Source organism: Callionymus lyra, chromosome 8, assembly GCF_982586985.1.
Source record: "Callionymus lyra chromosome 8, fCalLyr1.hap1.1, whole genome shotgun sequence".
Taxonomy (NCBI): Eukaryota; Metazoa; Chordata; class Actinopteri; order Syngnathiformes; family Callionymidae; genus Callionymus; species Callionymus lyra.
The window spans coordinates 6013076-6039404 of NC_141825.1; the positions used below are offsets into that span (position 1 = coordinate 6013076).

Consider the following 26329-nt stretch of genomic DNA (forward strand, 5'->3'; position numbering starts at 1 on the left):
TCCAACCCCCATCACACCCCTCCCTTGACCCCCGCCAGCCCGATTTTCATCTGCAGAGGGAGTGAGTGAGACAGAACTTTGTTGAATAGAGACAACCATGATGGGTCCATCAACGCTACAACTCAATCTTTTCTCTTTAATTTCCACTCCTTCACGGCCTCCTGTGTCCTCGCCCGCACTACGCCGGCTTTATAGCATCTGTCTTCCTGAAATATGAATGCACCCCCCTACCCCCCGCCCCCTCCTCGCTGTAGTGGTTGACATTTAAGGGGCATTAGTGGTTGGTTCTGTGCCAGCGCCTTCCGTCCGTACACAGAGAATTGACATCAGTCTGAGCCCATTCTTTTGTCTCCCTCTAATTTTGGTGCCTTTTAACCCCTCGGCCTCGTCGCTCAGCAGAGTTGTCAGGCAGAGGCTCCAGGTCTGCCATTAAAACTAGAGTATGTACTGTGTCAGACACCCACTCAGTAATACTACGGTGACTCACTGAGTAATACTGCGGTGAATCGCTGAGTAATACTGCGGAGACCCACTGAGTAATACTATGGTGACTCACTGAGTAATACTGCCGTGACTCACTGAGAAATACTGCGGAGACCCACTGAGTAATACTATGGTGACTCACAGAGTAATACTATGTGACCCACTGAGTAATACTGCAGAACTCCTGGATTAATACTAAAGTGACTAGAAGATTATTACTACGGTGACTCCTGGAGTTATACTACCGTCACTTGCAGAGTGATACTACGGTGATTCCCAGAGTAATACTACGGTGACTCGTTAAGTAACACTACTGTGACTCTGAGATTATTACTACGATGACTCCTGGAGTTATAGTACGGTCACTCACGGAGTGATACTACGGTGATTCCCATAGTGATACTACGGTCACTCATGGAGCAATACTACGGTGATTCCCAGAGTAATACTAAGGTGACTCGCTGAGTAATACTACAGTGACTCAGAGATTATTAGTACGATGATTCCTGGAGTAAATCTACTGTGACTAGCAGAGTAATACTACGGTGAATCCTGGAGTACTACTACAGTGACTTGAGGAGTTATACAACGATGTCTCCTGGAGCATTACTACTGTTACTCCTGGAATAATACTTCAGAAACTCGTTGAGTAAAACTAAGCCGATTTACGGAGTAATACTACTGACTTCCACGTCAGCAGTTCCTTTGAAACACTCCTGATGCAGCAGACGTGTGGACCTTGGAAAGTCCTGGAGCCGGTCTTGCTGTCACAGCACCACATCAGCAGGGGAAGGATACGTTTGACTTCTGGTTGCCCTGCTGTGTCCCCTCCGTGACCCCGGCACTCTGAGAGCTGGTGTGAAGGGTCAGGAGCTGACGTATAGCTGTTTCCCACAGGCTGTCAACACCTCCAGCCTGCTGAAGAGAAACGATGGCCAGCGCAGGGACTTGTTAGGGACCCTCCCCGTTCTTGCACTCGCTAATCCTGATTTACTTCCACCTTTAAAAACAAACATGGGGCGGTTTAATGGGTACCTGCTGTATCCCACTGCTTCCATCCAACCCTTTTACAACTGGTTTATCAAATTTGACTGGAAGAAGGAAATAAATTCAGGATCTGTTATCTTAGATTACTGCGTCAAACAACTATAGTTACTTTGTAAAATACTTTCAGGAGTAACTGGGATTTTTACAAGATACAAAAAAATTGAAAAAGCAGAAAAATGGGTTGCACTTTAGAATGGTGAACACATAATAACCAATAATAAGCTACTTGTTTCCGTGTGTATTAACAGCAAAGTAGCCATATATTAACCATCATAAAGTACTAACTCACATCCTAAGACTATATTTTACCTTAATAGCTGATATTAAAGCGTTCACTCGGAACTACTTTTTAATTAATGATTATAAACAGGATATAAAGAAGTTATTAAAGATTAACTTTGTTTAAAACTAACTTCTCTATATGTATCCCATGTTGGGTTGAAGTACCATGAGAGAAGTCATTCACTATTAAGAATGCTGTCTATTTTTAAGGATAAAAAAACAGAATATACTAGTATTAATATCATCCTAATGACTCAAAAATAAGTATTTGTAGTTGAAAAATTCATTTTTAATTCAAAAGTCTTTGAATGGTTATAACATCAAAAATGTTGATGATATAAATATAAATACTTTTATATTTTAGTTTTTTCCTTTAAAAGAGACAGCATTATTAATAAATAATTACTTTTCTGGTGGTACTTAAATAGATAGAAGCCTGTTTTCACAAAATGTAATCTTTAATTATTTCTATATTTCCTGTTAATAATCAGTAATTAAGGTTTTGTTAACTGGTTATTATCATACTATTAAGGGTAGAATATAGTCTCTATGAGCAAGGTGTGACACATCTAGATTTTGATTTCATATACAGTGCATGACAAAAATATAGAACCACAGATTTTTAGGTAGTAAATTATTTCTCAGAGTAGTTAAATATAAATCGAGACTGTATGTTTTTGGTCGTTATTTTCACTCAATTTTCTGAGGGAACACATTTTATACAGTGGCTGTTGTTGTCAGGGCCATCAAGCAAAAATAAAAGTAGCAAAAAGTACAAAATCAAGTAATAGAATCAAGCTTAATGTTCAAACTATTATTTTTATATAACTTTTGATAACAAACAAAGCATTTTTTTTCTTTTCCCCAAAATATTTACTTTAACATGTTTTAAGCGCAATAAATACTCACAAATATGACAAGGTCCTAAAACAAAAAAAAACAACTTTAAATCACATTTAGATTACTATAATGTTTAATAGAAATAAATACAAATTAAAGATGATCTTTGACCTCATGACATAAATACAGTATACACTTCTCTGTGGGTTATTGGAAAACATCACATTTTTAGTCACCTTTGCGATCGTTTTCTGTTACAAAGTTATTTGGCCCTCACAGGCAAAAGTTTGGAGACCCAAACCTTGGAGTACTTTTAAAAAAGTAACTGTAACTTGATTTTTATTCTAGTAAAAGAGCTCTAATTTGGATTAAAACCTACCTTCAAATCATGCAAAAAAAAAAGGGTAAATTCACACTATTGAAAGAGATTAGTTGGCGCACGGACATTTTGGCGTTTGTGGATAAATAATACCAAAAAGATTAAATCGTCTTAATCCAGACACGGATCAGTCCATGGTGGTCATAGCACCATGAGATAACAGAGCTGACTCAAGATATATAAATATGAGATCGACTTATTAATCCCTCTGGTTTTTGATTGTTAAAGCGCTTTGTGACCCTGGTCCAGAAAGGCGCTTTAATAATAATTACTTACTCTCCAGCGAGAACCTCTACCACTGCATATGTGTTTATGGAAGCCAGGGAGGACGTTGACCTTGACCCAAACACGAAAAAAGGGATACCACAAACACATTTGTTTACAGGCCTTTGGTTCACCTTGACCCTAAGGTAACACAAGGGTTATAGGATTTTAAGTGCACCTAATAGTCCAAAGAAAACAACTATAATCTAGTACATAAATGAGTGTGTCTAAAATAATAAAACAAAATTGTCGGATAACTACAGAAAGGGCTTTGCCTTTTTTTATATACTCAAAAACAGTTCTTTCAATATAAAATCATACTCGTTGATTTGCTTCTGGGAACAAAACATCTTGTAAAAATGGCCTCTGGCCAAGATTTAATCTGCCTGTCAAATCAATATGAACTGTGAATGATGTCATGCTTCTATCGATTGATTCTTTTACCTCGGGGTTGGAGTTCCCAAGATAACAAAGCCAGGTTTTTAACGAATTTAAGGCTGTTGTCTGGAATTTGACTTCGGACTCCATCGTAAATTGTGAATGTTTTTAGTCAGTAATCTTGTTTTCTTATGTTGTACTATTACACATGATATTGAACTTGTAATTGTTTTTATGTTTACCTGTGTTTTGCTGTCCATCCTGGCCAGGTCTCTCTTGTAAAAGATATTTAAATCTCAATGAGACTAACGTGGATAAATAAAAGAAAGGTAGTCGCTTAAAACGTGCTGGCAATAAAACTGTCTTTCAGAGCCTCATGGCTCCGAGATCGGTTTCCCTGCATATATATCAGATTTAGATAAACTGCGTGTTGGATATTCATATTTCCAGACTAGCGTTTGAAAATCCAATGGTCAATCTAGCTATGTTATGCTAACAGGAAAATGGTACGGGAAGTCCTGGATTCACAGATTGTTGATCAGATGTAATATATTACTGGATTTAATTGTGTAAACATTTTTGCCAAGAAACTTAAATTTGTATTTGAGTTGCATCAACCTCATTTGAGTGTAAATAGACTCAGGTCTTTTATTTAAGCAACGTTCCTTTCTGAATCTCTGAGGTCGGCCAATGACTGAGCAGCGTTGGTAAAGTAAAAAAAAACCTCATCATTTTATTTTTAGCCTTGTTTTTATGAAGCTGAACTAGCGGTTTCCATTCTAATACTTCTTAATCCCATTAAAGCAAAGTCCTTCCTGTAGTTATCCGACGTTTATAGTCCTGTGTTCCTTATTTAATAATTCTGTTTTTACTTAACTTGCCTCAAACCGAAGAATCTGTCATTGAAATATGACTTTGGTAAGACAGGGAAAATGTTTATCGGCTCTCCGGGTCACCTTGACCCTGAGATAACAAAAGAGTCAAACTTTTAAAAAATGGACCTATAAGCCTTATGTATTAGTTCTGTTTTTACTTACTGACCTCAAAACTGATTACATGATACACGGCTCTCAAAAATGTTGCTAAACTACATAGTTGCAGCCCGTGTCACCATAGTATTACTGTGGAACCTCACAGTAATACCATAGAGTCTCGCAGAGTAATACTAAGAAGCCACACTTTTTAAATGTTTCAAAATATTTTATTATGACTTTGGTTAGACAGGGAAATAATAGTAATACTACAAAGCTAGACAAGTTAAATGCACCTTATTATATGGTGCACTTTAAAAAAAAAGACGTATTGATATACTGCTTTATAATCCGATGAACTTCATAGACCGAAAAGTACTGTTACCCAATTTTTTTTTAAAATAATGTTCAGTAAAAGAACAATGAAGACATACATGATCCAACCAATGGCGAGCTCCGTATCTTCACTTAAGGTGCTATTAAATCTTTAACTCTAAACCTCACGTCTTGAAAACGCTTTTAATTGTCTTGTAAGTGATTCTTTCCACCCTTCCTGCACTCTCTTCTCTGAATTGTAATGTTGATGCCTTAAACGTTATATACTTTACCCTTGTGACCCCAGTAAGGAAATGTGTTTGGAACATAATGAATAAATTACTATATTTGTTGCCATAGCAACAGTCAGCTGACCTCACTAGCACCTACTTAGTAAGTTATGGCATTAGTTTGTTGAAGTAATTATGAAGTATGTTACGTTTTCTGGCAGTTGTTGATATCATAGTGGTCCTGGTGATGGTTTAGATCAGAGCTATCACGATACAGGGTCAGCAATACGATATATCGTGATACTGTAATAACAAGTATATATGTGTAGTATTGTCGAGTACTTGACTCTGGTGTTGCAGAATATACAGACCACATGACTCTTGACGAAGTCGTAACTGGTCATATTTTGCCTTAAAACAAATAAAAGCAAACATTTCTTTTAAAAGCTGCTGGTCTCACTGTATCCTCTCGTCCTCAGAAGCTGGTCGGATCTCACAGGATTTCATTGTTACTTAAGCTACATCTATAAAAAAAAAAATTAAAAAAAAATGTTTGTCCAAACATCAGCTTTGCTCTTGTGCAATCTCTGGGTCAAGGTGACCAAAAGGCCCAAGAACAAATGTGTTTGTGGTATCCCTTGTGTCGTCTCTGGTTAAAGTCGAACGACCTCCCTGACTCCCACACATACATATAAGTAAGTAAGTAAGTAATTTATATTAATATAGCGCTTTTCTAGACCAAGGTCACAAAGTGCTTAAACAATCAAAAAAAAAAAAACTCATTAAAATATATACTTAAAAGTTAAATAAAACTGTTAATTGTAAATAAAAATAGAATCATTTTATTTGACTCTGCTCTAGTAGTGAAGAGTGAAACTACATTTTTATGAGCTTCTTGTTCATTATTAATGGGTGAATATGGTTTTAAGGTACTAGCCCTGGTGAAGGGCGTACTTCAGGGCTGGTTATGCCAGTTGGTGGGATCAGGGAGGGGCACTGCGTATGAAAGTGTTTGCAACGGATCGACTGGAAGACACTTTTAAAGGAAACCTGTCGGTACGTGTCGACTCACTTGGTTAAAACCTACCTGCAAAGGCCTAGTTTGGTGACTTTATTTCCCCCCCGGCTGCTTCAAACACTGGTGTTGCACAGCTGCTGTTCTCTCCTCCCGCCACTGACGCCACCCCAGGTTCTGGTTACTCAGTCTGGCTGCTCTGGTTCTGCCAGGCAGCAGTTGCTGGTGCAGCCGGGGTGCGTCCCACTTTGAAAAAAAAAAAAAAAACACAAAAAAAAAAGGAAAAAGTTTCTGCAGTCAGAGTACTTGGAGTTTGTGCAGTCAGATCCCGGCAGTCGCTCAAACTATGTCTTCGTCATCGGGGGGTTCTTTGGGAAAATCAGGTCAGTTCTTTTGTCGAGTTTTAGTGCTTTTTTGTTTTGTTTTCATGACCATCGTCAGAATATTCTGTGTTTTTTTTTTCCAAAAGACTTGCAGCATGTTATGTAATCTTCTGATGGGGAAACACAGGAACAGACAGTGGAGGTGAAAAACAACAAGAAATGTACAGTTCGATTGATAAACGCAGTGTTTTCTCGTTGAGTATATATCATTAGAATTTAAAATAAAGTCCAATATTTGACAGTCGTGTCGACTATAATCTCAATACGCTCAGTTATACGAAGCGCAGAATCATCATTTTCGCTTTTTTGACTATTTGTAAAGAGGGTGCGGTTGGTCAGTGTCGACTTTTAACCCGACATTGTTGTGTTACCTCATACTTGAATATTATTTTCATTTAGTTTTTATATTTTAACAACACACACGCTAAAATTCATCATATTTTTTGGGCCGATTAAGAGATTTTATATTTAATTGTTGTGTTGTTTTATAATTTGGAAATACTGTGTGTGTTTATATAAAATGGTGCCTAAGGTTAAAGGTTGCTTAAAATATATTGAATAAAATAGATTAATATTATATATTCTCTCTAAAGTTCAAAGTAAAACTTTTACTCAAAAAATTCACTTATTATTTATACAAACGTGTTAGTTTATATTTAAATAAAGAGTGATTATGCATATTAACAGCAAACAAAGATGATCTGATGATTTATTGAATTATTTTACATGACTTCAACATCGAGATCATTGACTGTATTTGACATTTATGTGATAGATTTGGAAAATAATCAATAAATCCAACACAGAAAACACAAAATTACGTTCTCTGACATGTGGGTCCGAGTCTCACCTGTTCACACACTCTTGCACTCACACACACAGACACAGACACAGACACAGACACACACACACACACACACACACACACACACACACACACACACACACACACACACACACACACACACACACACAGACAGGACTCCTTCAATTCTCTGTAACGATCGATAAAAATCTCTTTCTTGATAAATTTCGATGCGGCGCCATCTTAGGCGCACTTGGCGCGACCATGACGTGTCCTGTCCGCCATTTTGTGACCTCATGGTTCCCGCCGCCATTTTATGATCTGAGGACGAAACACGTGGATCCGAATGTCAAATATCGATGTGTCTTAAAAGCCTGTTCGTAGGACGTTTTTCTATCTTTGTGTGTGTGCTTCTGTGTGAGATGATGCTTGTCCATGTGTGTGAGTGTGTTACTACAATTTGTTTAAAACCTAGTAAGACTCTATCAAATTGCATCACACTTGTGTGTCTGCACACATAAAGACATATTTGTGTTTGTGTTGTGTGTATATGTGTATTTAAAATACAGTTTAAATAAACAGATAATAGTTAACAGTAAAAAATAATGTAACTCGTGATGGACTAGTTACACAGCAATAATAATAATGACTTGATAAATAATAAATGAACTTTGTTTAATTACTGGAAATTAAAGATTGTTCATAGATTCTATTTTAGGGTTGTAATGACGTTGTTTTATTGTGTTTGTGTTAAGACACACAATATATTTTATGAAAATATATTCAATATAAATACCTAGAGATTTATGATCAAAATTTTGCTTTTAAACAATAAACATCAACCATGTATTGAAATATTAACATCTTTTTTTTTACCATCATTATATATTATATACATATATATCAATGTATTCAGATGTTTATTTTTCATTTATTTTCTACCGTTACTTTTAAGTATATATTTTATTGACTATTGTTTTAATTGTTTAAGCGCTTTGTGACCCTGGTCTGGAAAAGCACTCTACAAATATTACTTACTTACTTACTTACTTACTTCTTTTAGCACAGTGGGTCAAGGCTTTAAAATATACACACACATATATATATATATATATATATATATATATGTGTATCAGAGTAAATGATAAAAGAACATTGTCATGGATATGATCATTTTAAACTCTTTATTTTTTTAATTCTTGTATCAACTTTTGACTCTTTTAATATACGCGTTTCAACTTTATATATATATATACATTTTGGTAATTATCTTTTTATTAATCAATAAATTAATTGTATTAACAGAACTTAAACATGAACAGTCTTTTTAAAAAATATATAATTTACATAAAAGTTAGTAGAAGTTAAACGAGAATAAAGACCAGGCACTAATGTAGCACCTGAAGAAAAGCCAACTGCACTTTTACTACATGTGTGAAATAAATCGTGTCATCGTCAAGATTCCTAATGAAAGAGTAACTTTTGTCTGAAGTAAAGCTTGGATTGTGTTTCAATAAAATCAATTAAATGATTGTACTTTGAGATTTTTAAAAATTACGCCACAATAATCAACGGCTCGCACAGTTACTTATACATTACTTGTTGTTTTACTGAAGATGGAAAAATCAGAAAAATTCTTAACCTAATAAAAGAATCACAAACTAGGACCCACAACCTTTTACATGCCTGATCAAAAAAAGGACGAGTTTATCTCGAGATTTCTGTCCTGAAATTCAAGCATCATTTCTTTCCCAACTTGGTTTTCGTTCCTAGAATCCATCACGCTAATGCTTGATTTGAAATCGCCTGCGAATCAGGTTGATCTCTAAGGATAACAAGTGTAGAAATGATAAGAAATCTGTATGAATTCTTCTGATTTTAGCATGTTTTTACTCATGTAAATCAACGTATTTAACCGCGTGTCGTCCTTTGCGGTGTCGCGTCCGTAAGCAAGTGTTTTGTCAATAAAGTTGACTGACCCGCGCCACAATAAAACCACCCCCCCGTTAACGCGGCGCTGAGAGAGGCGCGTGTTTGACAAGGCGGGAGGAGAAAGTGGCGGGTCACGGTCGAGCGCCCGAGGTCAAAGGTTAGTCTGTGTTAATAAGACGTGATGTGCTGCGTGGTCCCATGAGTCCCCCCCCCTCTGCCCCCTCATGAGCATTAGCCAATGTGTTGGTAATCTTTACCTTCTTAAAGCAAATAGCCGTTAAATGCTCCATGCGCCCGCTCGTCCTCCCGTCTTAACGCTTTTGACCCCGGGGTCGCGGCCTTTGCCCCCCCCCCTCTGACAAGGGGGTCGCCCTCAAAGGCCTCGCTTGTAACAGAGAAGTTGTTTAGACACGTGCACGGCTTAGTCTGGATCATCGGGTCTCGCTCGTCGGAAGAATAACTTTTTTGGGGCCTCAGAACCAAGATCTGGACGCAATTCTCAGTTTCCTGATGATGAGTCTGTAGTATCTTTATTTGTTTGCTTAACCTGTTGTCTCTGGGTCAAGGTGACCTGAAGGCCTGAAAATGAATGTGTTTGTGGTATCCCTTGTGTTGTTTCTAGGTTAAGGTGACCTTAACGCCTGAAAACTAATATGTTTGTGGTATCCCTTGTGTTGTCTCCGGGTGAAGGTGACCCTAACGCCTGAAAACTAATGTGTTTGTGGTATCCCTTGTGTTGTCTCTGGGTAAAGTTGAATTACCTCCCTCACTGCATAGGCATTTATAGAAGAGAGGCCTTTATTTCACCCTGACCCAGGATTAAGAAAATCTTCCTCAGGTCCTGGGTCAGGTTCTCCTCAAATCAACGTCTTAATTCAGGTAGTTTTAAGGGTGTGAGTCTCTGATCCTTGGTTTGTCAAACGTTAGCTTCAAGTTTTATAGCAGCCCTGGCTGAGTTCTATGAGAATCTATGAGAATGTGATCAGTATTTAATCCGTAAATAGAAATCTTACGTTTAAGTTTTGAATATTTGTACTCACTGATGTGTATTATGAGATCAACGATGTGTTCAACTGGGTTAAGAATTCGATAGATAAAATGAAAGAAGTAAAAAAATGTACAAAAAAAAGAGTCAAAAGTTGATAAATTGGAAGTCATGTGACTTCATTTGCTTGTTTAAATTGATCTTTTTACAATTGATTCTTTTAAGGCTGAGTATTTCTAAAGTTTCTACAGGGATTGTGTTGTTTTAAAAATTTTTTGGGCCTTAAAAAAAGGTGGAGGAAACCTTTTTTTTCATCCTTGTGTTAACAACACAAGGGTTAATATCCTTACGGTTTATCACTATTTCAGTGTCTTGCCAATCATTAAAAATGTGTTTAACATCGAGATCATTTACTATATTTGACAATTATTTTCTAAATTTGAAAAATAATCAAATAAATCCAACAGAAAGAAGAACATGAAAGCCTCACACACACTCGCACACACACACACACACGTTTCTGATATGATCTATCGCTTATAACTCTTACTGGATCGACTCCATTGAGGCGCCATCTTAGTGTCGACGTGTCCTGTCGGCCATTTTGAATTGTTGAACAAAAGCCCTGTCGTTTTTCTTTTTTTTTACCCTCTGTTCACAACTCAAAGGGTTAATATCTTTATGGATTTATATTTTCAGTGTTTCAGTGTCTTGAAACAAAGGAAATGTGTGAGAAACTAGTGTCAGGAAAAAATTGACTGTAACATGAAGAAACAAATTAAAATATGTCAAAATGTCTCATTGCCGAGAACCAAAATTTGATAAAAATGAAGAATTAAGTAAAAATATATATTTTTTATTTATAACAGTTGTTTTGAGATAAAGGCATGAACCTGTTATTTGTTTTTATCTAAAATTAAACCGATTAAACAGGTAATATGAAGCTGATACATTTTGTGAGATGGATTTAAATGTTTATTATTTGTTTTTTCTTTTTTATCGTCTCCGTCCGAAGTTACCGTTGATCAATGAAAATTGAATCTCATTCATTCTCATGCGGGACGAACTAAATTACAGTTTGGAACGTTCTGTTCCTAAACGTGACTTAACTACACTTTTTTTTTAAGCATATCTTTGTGTTTTTTGTATTTTTCCATCTTTCGCTGCCAGTTTTTCATTCATCAATTCGTAACGATCGTGTTATTCTATCGCTTGTGTTTATCCGCGTGGTTGTTTAGTGGCGTTTTTTTTCGAAATGGCCGAATTCGAGAGCAGAGTTGTGTGTTCTGGTGTGTGTTCTGGTGTGTGTGTGTGTGTGTGTGTGCCGGTGAGGAAGAGGGCGGTGGCTCCGGAGCTCGTACGCCAGCCGCCATCTTGGACACAAAATTCGTGCGAGTCGAAGCGAAAACGCGTGAGAATAATAAAAGACAAAAAAATGGCACATAACACACGGAGGGAAGTAAAAGTCGATCCTTTCTTTTTCTTCCATTCTTCTGCCTCAAGTTGTCGCTCCCTCTCTCTCTCTCTCTCCTCTTTGATTCCCAGCGCTTTATCAACCCTTCCTTACTTCACAACTCTCCTTCCTCCTTTTCTTTCCTCTCAGAGTTCCTCAAGTTCAAGGCCGAGTGTGGGAAGGAGGGAAGGAGAGGGAGTGAGTGAGCGAGCAAGGAAGTAAAGGAGGAGGGTGGAGGGGGGGTGTAAAAGTTTGAAGCAGTTTTTTCTTGTTTTTTTGTAAAGCCAGAGCCGATGGAGGCAGGAAGTCTTGCTGCAAAAGCTTTACAGTAATCTGCCACGAATGGGGGGGAGAAGAGAAAAAGAGAGGGGGATCGATAAGAGCCAAGATGGAGGACAGACGAGGGTCTTCGGGGATTCGAACCGTCGCACTTCCTGTTTTTTAAGCTTCGCCGAATGGACGTGTCGCTCGGCGGCAGCTGTTTTTCCTCAAGGAAAAAAAAAAACAAAAAAAACAAAATGCTTATCAGACGTTTTTTGAGTTTGTGCCAAAATAGAGGAGGTGGGAGGTGTGTGTGTGAGTCTGTGTGAGTCAGTGTGTGTTTTATCACACACGTAAGGATGACGTTAATAATTTTAAAAGAAAACGCCGTCACAACTTCTGCATATTTCAAAGATCCTTTTCTTTCTTTCACCAGTTGATCCGTGTGTCCCAGCATGCCTTGTGTCGGCGCGTCCACCGCGCAGCCGCCGCGAGAGGTGGGTTTCTGTGTCACTCTTTCTCCGCCCACTTTTCTCCACCCTCCCACTCTCTCTCGCTCTCTCTCTCTCTCTCTCTCTCCTTCTGTGTCTCCATCTCCCTCCCTCGTTTCTCCCACTACAAATACAGTCCCCTCGGATGAAAAAGTGGCCGGTTTTCGGCTGTTCTTGCATTTCATCAACTCTTCTCTTCTCTCACTCTTTCTCTCACTCACTCTTTCTCTCTCTCTCCACGTTTCACCTCTGCTGCTGCACACCAGGGGAGACTCCGGCTCCGTGAGGGGAGGAAAGAGGGAGGAAAAAGAAAAGAAAAAAAAAAAAGTCTGCTGCTGCTATTTCGACTGTCCGGGCCTCCCCGACGAGCCCGCCCTTCTACTGCTTTTTTTTTTTTTTTTTCTTTTCTTTTTCTCACACACACACTCGCACACACACTCAGTGGATTTTAACCCTCTGCCTCCAACAAGTCCAGCTCTGACAAAACCTGGCAACAAGTTCTCGGCTCGGATTTCCACTTTTCAACAAGTTTCCTTTTCGTATTTGTTTTCCTTCTCGCACTCTCTGGATCGGGAATAGAACCTTTTTTTTTTTTCTTTTCTTTTTTTTTTTTATGGTTTGTGACTTGAGCGACATTCAGCGACTCCTTCACCAGGACAGGTGCCAAAACGTGGAGCAAAAGATGTTAAAAAAAAGGAAAAAAAGAAAAGGAAGGAGTCGAAATATGGTTCCACCGATCGGGATCCGAACCAAGACTCGTTTCGAGTGAAGGCATCTGATTGTTAGTCGGGGATGTGGGAGCAGATAGAGAAGTGAATTATCGGGTCTCCACGACCCAGACTGGAGCGTTGTTCATCAGACAGACAGACAGACAGACAGACAGACAGACAGACAGACAGACAGACAGACAGACAGACAGACAGACAGACAGACCTCATGGCCTCCTATTGTTTCAGGCCTCGCCGGCTCCTGGAACCTGTCGTCCAAACTTGAACTTGGACTCTTGAGTCGGGAGCAGAGAAGGAGCCTCCGAGTCTGGAACCTCTCGCCTCCGAAACTAGGGGGAAAAAAGATGCAAGAGTTTCGCATCCGGAATCCGGAGTTCTACCGTCCGTCGCCCTGCAAATATCGGTACGTTCTTTTTCATTTTTTATTTTAAACAATATACTTCTTGATACTGACTAAGACTCGAAGAGTACGTTTCTTTCTCTCAATGTTTTGATTTATTTAAAATAAAATATGACTTTGTCTGTTTGTTTGCGTGTCCGTGTGCGACTTCACGGCCGGAAAAGACAATAATGTTCAAAAGTATACTTTATTTAATCGGAGGGAACAACTTTTTTGGGGGGGAACTTATTCACATGTTTTTTGCTAAAACTGAGGAGGTTGTTGGAGGTTTGTGGTTCGGATCCAAAAAGGCCACGACGGTTCAGGAGCTTCGTGGTGGACGTGAGCCGATGTGTGTAAATATAAAATATTCCAGTTTGGAAAAGGGTTACTTTTCTTTATTTTTTAAAATGGATTCTTTGCATCATTTTTGAAGTTTTGCAAGAATGATATATTAACTTATAGTTTATCGTTTCGTACGATATTGATATTTATGTATTTTCCTTCATAATGTTTCATGAATTCTTGATTTTAAGAACATTTTTTTTTCATTTTCTCCTTTTTCGTACGTTATTTTTGGTGCAACAAGTTCTGAATATCGTTTTAAAAGAGATCGCAACATGAATTTACAATACTCTTGTCTTCGTTTTATATATTATTATTATTTTGCAGGTTTTTTTCCGCTTGCGTATGAAAGGAAATAAAACAAGAAAAATGATTAAAATTACGTGGTTCTATTTATTGATTGTATTTGTCTAAATTAAACTTGAATTACGCACTTTGGAAAAAAAGGCGTTTGTGTTTTACCTTAATACAGAAAGACAGACAGCTTTTATTTTTAAGGTCAATAAATGTAATAAATGAATCCATAAAACGACATTTTTGCATTTTCAATGCATTTGATTAGTATTTAAAAATAGTTTCAATATTTCTAAATGTGACATTTGTATTTAGTTCTTAACTTTTTTGTGGAAAAGCGAACATTAAACTCTTCACATTCAATGAAAAAGTTAATTGGCTCGTAAAAAAGTGACGGTAAAAACATAACGATTTGTCAAAAGTAAAAAAAAAAAGCCTTCAGAAAATTTTAGATTTTTCTTTTTTTTTTCCTTCTAAATTTAAGTGATTAAATATATATTTTTTAAATTTGTATTTTTATTTTATTTCTTTTTTATTGTACAAACCTTATGTGCTGCGTTTATTTTTACAGGCATCATATGAATTACTAAGTATTTTAAATAATGCCAAAAACATTTTTTTAACTTTAAAAAAAACATTTCTTTGTGTTCACAGCAGGAATCACAATAGTTTAGAAATATTTAAGCAGCATATTTTAGAAAGAAAAATTGACGATGAAGATGAGCAACAACTTGCTCTCAATAAAAACTTTTCTTTTTTTTTTAATTATAAAACCAAAAACACTTTTTTAAAATAGATTTTAAAACGGGTCAATTTTAAACCCCTTCTGAGTATTTTTGGGGGAATTCAAGTAGTTTTTCTGTGTTGAAAACAATTGTCGATTGTTCGACAGGAGATGTGTTATTGTGTGTGCATAAACATGTGCCAGTGTGTGTATTTAAGGGTAAATAATGTACACGAGGGTAATACTTGTGTATAAATCTTTGCTGTTGTGGACTCTGTGGTCGGCTGGCCGGGTCTGCTTCCTCACTCTGCCCCTCGGGCCTTGTCGGTGGAGGGTGGCAGGGGTCCCAGGAAACTTCCATTTTGGTGGGCCGATGGTGGGCTGATAGTTGGACGACGGTTGGACAATTGCGGGACATCCCGGGGTTGTGGTTCTGGGAATATAAATCCTGACTATTTGTACTGGATAAAACCCTCCATCACACATTTCTGTGTTCTCAGCCACGATGCAGTGAAACAGCACGAGGACACACACACACACACTTCACACACACACTCTTCACATGGACACACACTCTGCCACACACACACACACAGAGAAAGAAGAATCTAAAAAACCTTCTCAGTCCGATGTGTGTGTGAAATAACTACTTAAATGAGTTGTTTTTAATCTGAAACGTGGATTTAACGTCATTAATTCAATGTTCGTGTGTGAAAGTGTGTGTTCGGTGCATTTTCTTTTTCGTATTTTGTTCCTCAAATATATAACAAATTATATTTCATTCAATCTAATCTATCTAAGTACTAGTATAAAGAAGTATATATATCAATTAAAGTCAGATTTGTCGATGTCTTATTTTCAGCCGAATAAAGTCAGTTTACGTATTTTTTAGCAAAGTCGGTCGAAACAATCTTGTAGGCCACGTTTTTTAAAACTTGAACTTGACGATAACCTTGACCTTGAACTGTGAACTTGAACTTTTGAAAATTAAAAATTAAGTCTTTTCTTTAAAGAATATATTTACCGTATTCATTTAGGGTAAAATATATTTGTTTTTATGTAAAATGAACAATTTCAGTTCATCGGAATTTACCCAAAAAAGCTAAACTCAGAATTCAGATTTCTTGAAATTTGCACCTTTTTGCGTGTTTTTTGCAGATTATTTGATGCCTCGTGTGATGGTATTGAAATGTGAAATGTATTTAAACCTTTTATTCTTTAGCAGTTGTATATTTGACTCCTAAGTCCAGTTATTTATTGATTTATAATCATCGTTATTATCATTTAACGTTTGCAATACAGTCATCATTCATTTTCCAATCAACGGAAAATTCAATTTGTTTTCGTTATTTAAGTCCAAAAATATTTAATTGAAAATGCAATTAAATAAAGGTGTCATTGTGTCGATCTTTATTATTCCACGTTGAATAAAATCAGTAAATTTGTTAATTTTGAATAGCAGTCGAACAAAATGTATTAAACGTTCTTGTTAAAATCTACTTATTTTGTCTCATAATTGATATATTACAACATAAAAGTGGATTAATATGAAACTTTGGCACTTCTTTGTTCACTACCGACTATTTCTTATTCTTTTTAATCGACTTATCGGCTTCAAGATCATCTTCTGTTTGCACCAAATAGTTGGTTTTATTTACAGCATTTGAAAAAAAACACCTACAACTGAAAATCCGTTGAAAATTACCGTCTTTAATCCACACTAATATCTTTGTTCTTAAAGAAAATTTGAAGATGGTTTTGAAAGAAATGCTTTTATTATGTTTGCTGAAGATATAATCGATTGCAAAGTTCTAGTTCCATGGCGTGCTAGGTTTAGGGTGTTCCGGCTCTGACCCTGTGTAGCTGGGATATAACCCTCAAATTAGACAGGAGGAAAAAGACAATAATTAAATGAATAAACAAAGATAGCAACCTAAATAATTTTCCAGAAAAAACACATTATATATGTTAAATATGATTAAAATACCATGAATTAAAGCATCTTTAAACTTTATCATTTTAATGTGAGATTTAAAAAAAAAAGTTTAATACTTATTCTTCCCACGATGATGTTTTTTTTTTTTTTTTTATTGTTTGGATCAGGTGATTCATTATTCTATAGAATATATATCTAGAAAAATAGTTCCAGAATATTTCTTTAAAGGACAGATAGTCAGATGAAGGTTTGGATCAAGAAAATATGTTGTTGAAAGATAAATGAAGAAGAAGATGATCATGGATCTCCAACCAACCCAAAGACTCTTAACAATGTTTTCTATGCTACTGTGTTTTGTGTCATTTTAGTTCTTCGTAGTTGGAAGTTAAAGAAGAAAACCATGTATTATCTTGTCATATAATGTAAACTTGAATCCGAGACACGTTAATCTCTTATTAGACAAATTCATTCCTAACCTGGAAAAGAATTTCTACTCATTGTGAAACATCATGAACATGTGATGGTGGAACCATCTCCAGAATATAGTGTTGCTCAAAAATACACTATGATCAACGTTATACGTTCTTTTCAACATAGTAAATTTGACTTGAGAAAGTAAAAGTATGTTTTTGCTAGTAGGAGGAGTTTATATGGCTGAGTATCGATTACCTTTATCAGATGAATTTGTACAGAGAGAAAGTAACATTACACATAGTACTAATATTGAATTTTCAGCTTTGGTCAATTTTCTCTCTCTCTAAGCTGTTTCCTGACAGAAAAAAAACACACAAATAAATAATTTCCAGTGCAAAAGAACACTAACTAACAAGTGACAAATCAATCTGACCCTCACAGTTTTTCTTTATAGAAATCCACTCATTATATAGTTTGGACTAACTATGGACCGACAGACGAAGCATGTTTGTGTACTCTGTGGAGTAGAGTGTGTGATCTATTTACTACTTTCATTAAAGGGATATCATTTCAATTCAAGTCAAATTATTTACGCGGAAACATTACAAGCATAAAAAATGGACACTTTGTTTTTTTGCGGTGACAAAATAATAAATAAAACAGAATAAAAGAATAAAAAAATACATGTAATAGAAAAAATAATTGGAACCAACCACCAGGGCAGCCATCTGTGGCGCCATCTTGAATTCAATAGGAAACATTGAAGCAAAGTCAGCTTCTCGAACTATTAACGGGGATAACTTGTTGTTTTTTAATTTTTTACGATGTTGTAGTAAAAAAATGTAACAAAAGCCGAACCAACCTGCGCTGGGGATACCGGTTAAAAATCCACCAATTGCTAAGTAGTGAGTTAAAAACGATACTAATAATCCACATTTTTGACTTAACTATTGAGCTAAAAAAGTCGTACTTCAAAAAAATTACAAAACTACACAAAACCCTTCTACATTGGATATTTCCAACAATGCAAACGATGCAAATAAAAGGGAAAAGAAATATTTTTCCCAACAAAGTCAAACTTCTCTCTGGAAACATGAACCCCTCCTGAATACTGAGGCGGCCATTTTTATTCTCAGTGTGTTAATCAGGACGTCAGCTGGGAGTGTCACAAGTAATTTACCCAGTGAACCACAGCCTCTCCCCAGAGACGCCCAGCGCAGCCCTAATGACATAATATCGGTGTGTGTGTAGGTGTGTGTGTGTGTGTTAGTGAAGGATGATGTCGATTTTCCTGCAGACATCCAGGAACGGCAACTGCAGAATTTCTTCTTCCTGAGCTGAGGTCAAGGTGTTTTTCTTGACTCCATGACGAACCAAACCATTTTTTTTTTCTTTCCCAGGAACAATCCGTCTTTTTGATTTTTCTTCTCTATATATAAGTCTTTGACTTCAGCGCCAAAGCAAAGAAAACATGTCGTGTCAGACATTTAGAGTCAAATTCATGTTGCTAATTCAAATTCAAGCAAAATATACAAGAACAAAAATAAAATTAAACACAATTTTACCTTTATTCAATCAAAAACAAAAATCTGAAAAGGTTGGTATTACCAAGTGCTATTACAACAAAACATTTTTAATTGGTGTTCCCTGCTTAAGGCAGATAGAGCTGACCCGGATGGTGTCTTTTTTCTGGGTCTGTGATCAGAACTACGTCCAGAAACTGCTGTTTAAGATGGACAGATGACCGTTACTTGTGTCTCTTCTGTCTACTTTGATTGTGAACTTGATGTTTTTATTCCAGTATTAGTGGATCAGCGACTGTTCTGGTTAATCAATATCCTTAGTCGATCTTTACTATTAGACAAATCAAATTAAGTGATACATCATTTAATTCAATTCAGATAATTAATTTATATATTTAAGGAGAAAAATAGGGTTAAGATTTTACCTTTGAAATGTTTAACACACATTTACAGTAGAATTGTCCTTAAAAATATAGTCATTGATGTACAAATGGTTATTTAAGATTTAGGGACCTTGTCAAAATCCTTTAACACATTAAAAGGTACTATTTTTTTGTGTAATGATGGATTTCTTGTTGTCCGACTGAAGATGTATCAGTTGCCAGTCATCGATCAACCTCCATCTTCCATGTTCTGGAAACCGTGGGAGGAAATGGGAAAATATCGAGTTGAGCAGAACAATCTCTGTCGGTTCCTTTTGTCCGGGACGGATTCTCCGGTCCCTGAACCTGTGAAGCAAAGCGTTATTCCAGATAAAAAGCTGCGCCCACTCCACTTTCCTTTTCCAACGCTCATATATTTCCCTGGCTCGTGCTGTTGCCAAGGCAATTTAGTCGGAGAGAAAAATTGCTGGATCAGCAAAAATCGTTCCACTCCCAGTTGGACGTGTTGCAACTGTGCGACTATCAAAAAATACCCTTTGGAAATATCGGCTCCTCCCATTTTGTTTATGTTTATTAGAAATTAATGGGGTTGATAACGTTTTTACAAATACATGGTTTAGCCTCAGAGAAGTTCAAACACAAAGTCCGATTTTACGTTTTTTCTCCCACAAAACCGGACTAACTAGGACTTAAAAGTCAGGACTTTTTTGGACTTTTCGGACACCTTTCTCATCAGGAAGCCTGGAAAAGTAACCTATAGGTCAACTTCATAACTTCATATTCAACCTATAATTCTATTCAGTGTGGAGAATCCTAAATGCTGGAATAGTCGTCTCCAGGGCAACCTTAATTTTTTGTATCCAGTCAAATCCAGTTTATACACCACTGGCTCCGTCCTTGGGACCCTCAACATTTTGCACCTTTCTACCTCCTGTTGGGTCCGCGCCATGTTCTCTGCTTGACGTCCTTACAAAGGTCGTGTTGACCTCAATTGGTTTTTTCCTGTATAAAAGAGTAAACTCTAGTTTGTTTCAACTCTCCACTGCATCTCTGAGGGAAAACACCAGCCAAACTATTCAGATGCTCTTTAGGGACTCTTTAATGGTTTATAGACGTTGTTAATTCAATGAAGTAAGTATTGCAACGTGAGTTGTGGAACTTCCTGTGCATTTTAACCAATATTATACTGATGTAGCTACAGTAGTGGCACCAAGTTTGTGCGGCCACATTGTGTACATGACAACATTAATGTATTTCTTGGCCCAGTGGCCACGTGATCTATTGTAAATTATCGGGTCATATGAGTGTTGGGAGAGCTTTACACTGGTACGATAGACATTAGGAAACCATATAGCAAACCGTACATTGATTAATTGATTGATATATATATCTTTATTGTGGTATCTTGTGGTCTATAACAAGCTTGTTGGCCTTCATTTCAAGAGTATCTATGGGTGTTTACCTAACCGATGGAGTCAAAGCCAGAAAGTGAATGAAAATATATGGACCAAGAAATCCTGTCAGGTCCTGTTAGCTTTGTCTCACGCCGGATATTTATACTCGATCGAAATGTTTTGTACGTTTGTCACGTGGGCAACCTTTTTTAAGAGGCTGTCCAACCGGCTTAGGTAAAAACCCAACATTGAAAACATGGCTTGGGAACATTAACATAACATAACATAAAAGTAGATGATAGGTTTTCAGAGTAAAAAAAAAAAGAAGTCTCAACACTATTTCGTCTTGTGTACATTTTGCAAAAACACTATTTCAGTTGAGATGTATGTTCTTTCAGCGCCACATACTTGCTCTGGCTTCATGAGTCATCTACATACTGTACTGGCTTACACACACACACACTCTTAGACACACACTTGCACACAGAGTGCAGCGAGTGCACAGCTCAGACATGAATCTCTCGGAGGGCCGGAGGGGTTGGGTTACTCAGTACACATGTGCTGGCAGCGGTCCAAGGCACTGCACTGTGATTATAAATGTCCTAAACAATATATAAAGTCCCCCCGCCCGGCAAGGCCACGTCGCGTGCTACAATTAGCGTCCTTGTACTGAATTATCACCCGTCAGCTGCAGCCGCTGCTGAATGGGGCTCTTTGATTGGCAGCGACTTCTTTAGTAGATTAGCCCCCCCAACCCCCCTTCCCCACTGAGCCCCCCGATCCCACACTGGCGTAACAACACCTGCTTCCACAGTAACCCATAAAAAAGGTCAACAGGTTTGGAGACGACCATATTTAAAGGAATGGTTTCTATTTAAGGAAATACTACGACCTGTGAAGTGTTTGCTACTTTGCTAATGCATCGAGTTGGATTAAGAAGAGAATTTTGCAGTAATATAAATTGATGGTAATAAAAACTACATGTGAGAAACGTGTATTTAAGATTCGATTAAATAAAATTTAGCTCACGATATGATTCGATGCGATAGAATTTAGCTCACGATACGATTTAATGCATTATAAAATTATCTCACGATACGATGCAATGCAATAAAATTTAGCTCACGATAGGATTCGTGGCAAAAGAATTTATCTCACGATACGATTCAATGCAATAAAATGTAGCTCACGATACAATTCGATGCAATAAAATATAGCTCCAGATACGATTTGATTCGATAAAACTTAGCTCACGATACGATTCGATGCAATAAAATTTAGCTCACGATACAATGCAATAAAATTTAGCTCACGATACGATTCGATGCAAAAAAAATTTAGCTCACGATATGATTCGATGCAATATATTGAGCTCCCGGTTGTAACAGACTTAATTTCAGGACAACTATCAATATATACTACAAATATCTTGACTGGAATGTGTAAAGAACCCGCCCACTCAAAACATTTGTTATCCACTGGTATATTTTAGGGGCAGCCATCAAATCAAAGAGGGCAAGACTTTGCCTTCACAATAGATGGCCTACAGCTTATCTCCAGAATACCGATGCATTTCAAGGCCAATTTGGGGAACATAGTCTTTCCAATGTTTTCAAGGTCCCAGACCTTCAGAGAAATATGTCCAGGAGGCATCCTAAGATGGTGCCGGAGAAACCAAATCTTAATCTCATTAAGGGTAAAGTCCATGGAGAAAACTATCATTGGCCCCTTGCAACAACAATATTGTTCTTTGACGGTTGTATTCTTATGATTACTTTCATTAGGAATACATTAATCCCTTGATATTTGCCAGAGTTACCTCCCAGATCACCTCACCTTTACCGTGGCAACCATTTCTTCATCATGATCTGGTGCTTTGGTTCTGGGAACCAAAACTCTTAGAAGATGCAGAACCTTCAACTGTCACATCTCATCCACAATCTTCTCAGTGTTACGTGTTAGGTTTGTGGAAGATTCATTGTCTTTAAATCAGGATATTTTCTTGTTCGACGCCCCGCACCGGGTTCGACGATGAGCTTTGCATCCCGCTCGATCACCGTTGCTGTTGTGTTTCATTAGGATCGCCAACACCACATTGGTTCTGGTATTGGACGCCCACTCAGGGGCGATGTCAAATGCTCTCCCTGATTATACCCTTCAACATGCCCTCTTACGTGTGAACGGGAACATACTGCGCCGTATGTGCGGATGATCGCTTACGTTCACAAGTACATGAACACACTTCACCCACGCACACCACACCAGGAGGCTTTTAGTAACGTTGCCAAAACTGTGTGCAGCGAGTGGGTAATCATGTACACGGCCAAAACTACAGTGGAAATTATATCGGGGGTGTGGGGGGGTATCATGGAGGCGCTATAGGAGCCAGTGGCGAGGGCGGCGAAGGGTTACGTGTTCTTCTAATACGTTTACTTAACCAGGCAAGACTGTGGGTTGAGCTGTTGAGCTCAGTTAATACGGTGAAGAAGAAGCGATGATACTTTCATGTCTTCGCCCACTCACAAAATTTTGTTTGTCAAGTTAAACTACTATTTTTTTCAAGCGGCCACAATTTTACATTTATCACTAAAATGCTTTTAACCCACAAAGTTTTGAGTTTTTATTTTTTTAAACGTGAAACGACTTGAAAGTATGTATTTAGCACATGTTACAATATATACAACTTGATACGATATATTCAGCTGAAGATACGATTCGATGCAATAGAATTTATCTCACGATACAAATTGCTACATTAAAAATTTAGCTCACGATACGATTTGTTGCGATATATTCATCTCAAGATTCAATAAGCGATACAATTTGATACTTAATTACTTTAGAGTCTTAGGTATCCTCTCATCCTCATTCATTGCTGGGAATGACTATAGCCATCTTGCTGCCGTAAATATTTGCATTTGAAATGTAAATTTAAGAAAATCGAATTATTTTATTTCACACACACTTTTTTAAACTATACTGTAAACTGTAAAATATCTATTTTTAAAAAAAAGCATGTTTTAGAAAACTTGGTTCAAAGTAAAACAATCAATACAGAGTGATGTTGAATATCGATACAGTAAAATGTCGATATACATTGATGTATCGATTTCTAGTGTAACCCCAAACACACCATAGGATTATTTTTTTAGCCAGTAGAATAAAGGACTCTATAAATTTTGTTTTTCCTGAGATATTCTTTTGGGTGTTCCTCGACGAAATAAAATCCTCTGGAATAGTTCGCCGACCTCTCCAGCACCTGAGCTATACAACCCCCGAGTATAAACGATTGTAAACCCATTGGAACCGTTTCTAACTTCCCACTGAGCGAGAGAAATCCATCGACTTGTTTCAATGTGACAGTTTGTGGAATATTCAAGTCATACAAGCAACACGCTCTGCTCTCATTTGTCAATAACAAGAGTTTCTCTCTCACAGGAGGAACTTGGGCCATAAACAAGTGACATCATCGCAGCGCTCAGATGTTCGCCAACCGAACGTAAGTTTGATTAGTTTTGACGTTTCTGAACCGAAGCTTAAACATTTTCTTCCAAATGTTTCCACATTGGGATGCGTTGTTTGAATAAGTCCGCCATAAAATTATGACCGGGCCATTACAATCGATGCAGAGAACAACAAGTTAATATATGGCTTTATGTTGTGGAAAGCACATGTTTGGACGCTACAAGAACCTGTGTTTGAATTGATTCTGAATCTTGCCAATGTGTGAGTGGAAGAGTTTGGCATTTTCATCTGCTTGTTCCATCTTGCTTTCAGATATAATTATATTAATTTCCTACTTCACGGTAATTTGACCGAGAAGAAACTCATTTTAAAATCAACACATTTGTACAATAAGAAAATTGTTTTCAATTATACTCTAATGGCGTAAGATCATTTAAAACCATTAAAACAATAACAATAAACAACAAACATAGACAAGCACAAGGGCAGAAGCAGAGTATTTAACAATAAGTAACTTCAACAGCAGGCAACTTACTTCTTAATCCCTTTCTTTTTATATATTTGAGTCTTTTTTTAAGTCCGAACGTTTCATTTCACAGTTTATTTTCACTTCTCTGACACCAGAGCACATTCACGTGTCGCGGCTCTAAAGCCCGGCTTGTGTACCTGTCTCCACCCAAACCGCAGCACACTACGAGCGACCTTCTCGACCCGGCCTTGTCAGTATCATGTGCACTTAGTAACCTCAAATCCCAGCCGCCCTTCCCCTCCTTCCACGTCTCCCCCCCGCCTTCACCCGTCGCCAGCTGCCCGCGGCTCTGGAATTCTGTGTGCGCCAGGCATCTGATTACATGTGCAGATGTTATTAAAGTCCTCCTATGCACCGACCACAGACGTATATCCAGCTTCCACTGGGCTGCAGTTTGGACTTTCTCAGACTCTGCTGATGAGGGGCTGTTGAAGCGATGAAGCGCCCCCTATGACTTCTGAGCCGCTCAAGTAGAAGAACTCACATTTCTCCGATCCTTAAAACTCTTCACTGGCTTCCAGTTTCTTTCAGGATCAACTTTAAAATGATGGTTCTTACTTTCAGATCTATTCATGGTCAAGCTCCTCCTTACATCACTGATCTGATCCAGACTTACACCCCAGCTCGGGCTCTGAGGTCTGAGGATCAGAATCTACTGATGGTTCCTGAACACGGTTCAGTACCAGAGGAGAGAAATCCTTCCAGACTGTTGCTCCTAAGCTTTGGAACGATCTTCCTCTCTCTTTGCGCTTGATGGAGTCTACTGACTCCTTTAAGAAACATCGTAAGACGTTTTTATTTGTTCAGGCTTTTCTTTGATTTTCTGGAACTCCTGTTGTGTTATCAGTTGTATCTTGACCTTTAAAGTATATACTTTATTGAGTATTGTTTTGATTGTTTATGCGCTTTGTGACCCTGGTCTCGAAAAGCACTATACAAATAAAAAATACTTACTTACTTACTTACTATGAATCAAAATATATTGACTTACTCTCACATTAACTTTTTTTTTAAATATATATTAGTTCTTGTCTCAGTATTATATCTATTATTATTATTCAATATATTTTATTGTTAGTACGGTATTTCTCACCATGTCAGGATTCTCACAGCGTAGGGGGAACCTGTACATGGCGCCGCCGCCAGTACAGTAGGGGGGGCTCCGGCAAATTTGGAACACTCTAAAACACTATTTCCTGCATTTTGAGGGACAGATTTTGTGAAATAAAGGCAGAAAATAAAGAAAATCTCCACTACGCCGCTTGAGAGTCGGGGCCTAATTCACACCATAGGGGGATCGAAATCACAGCATAGGGGAATGGCGCTGGTGAGAACACTGCAAATTATGCATTAGCTCATGATGCGCTTCATAGTATTATTTCATGTTACGCCGCCTCAGGCAGTTAAAAAAACGCCTCCTAATAACTACTGAGTACTACCACGGCGCCTTTCAGAGTTATACTACGGCACCTCACAGAGTTATACGCTGTAGTTTGCCGAATAAAACTACAGCGGTCGTGAGGCTGCTTAGTACAAATTTGTGCGCCGTGAACCACATAAAAATCGATTTGAGATCAGTACGTACAACCAGAATGAATGACGTAATTAAGTAAATTGCACCGGATAGTACAGTGCACTGTCGATCGTTGAGAGTAAAATATGATTATATACTGAATTTAACCATTTCTAAAAGTTGCTGAT

The 26329-nt window shown here is 37.5% G+C and overlaps 1 long non-coding RNA gene across 2 annotated transcripts in view; it reads left to right on the forward strand.

Annotated features, from left to right (window-relative positions):
* The first annotated feature begins 5536 nt into the window (after window positions 1-5536).
* The window catches only part of LOC148073474 (uncharacterized), a 29304-nt gene continuing 8511 nt past the window's right edge, over window positions 5537-26329 (forward strand). Inside the window, exons 1-4 of one of the 2 annotated variants that reach the window (XR_015712102.1) lie at window positions 5537-6587; window positions 12460-12520; window positions 13471-13645; window positions 24073-24133. This is a non-coding gene — a long non-coding RNA (uncharacterized LOC148073474). The remainder of the gene's footprint in view (window positions 6588-12459; window positions 12521-13470; window positions 13646-24072; window positions 24134-26329) is intronic. The other variant, XR_015712101.1, reaches the window with a different exon arrangement.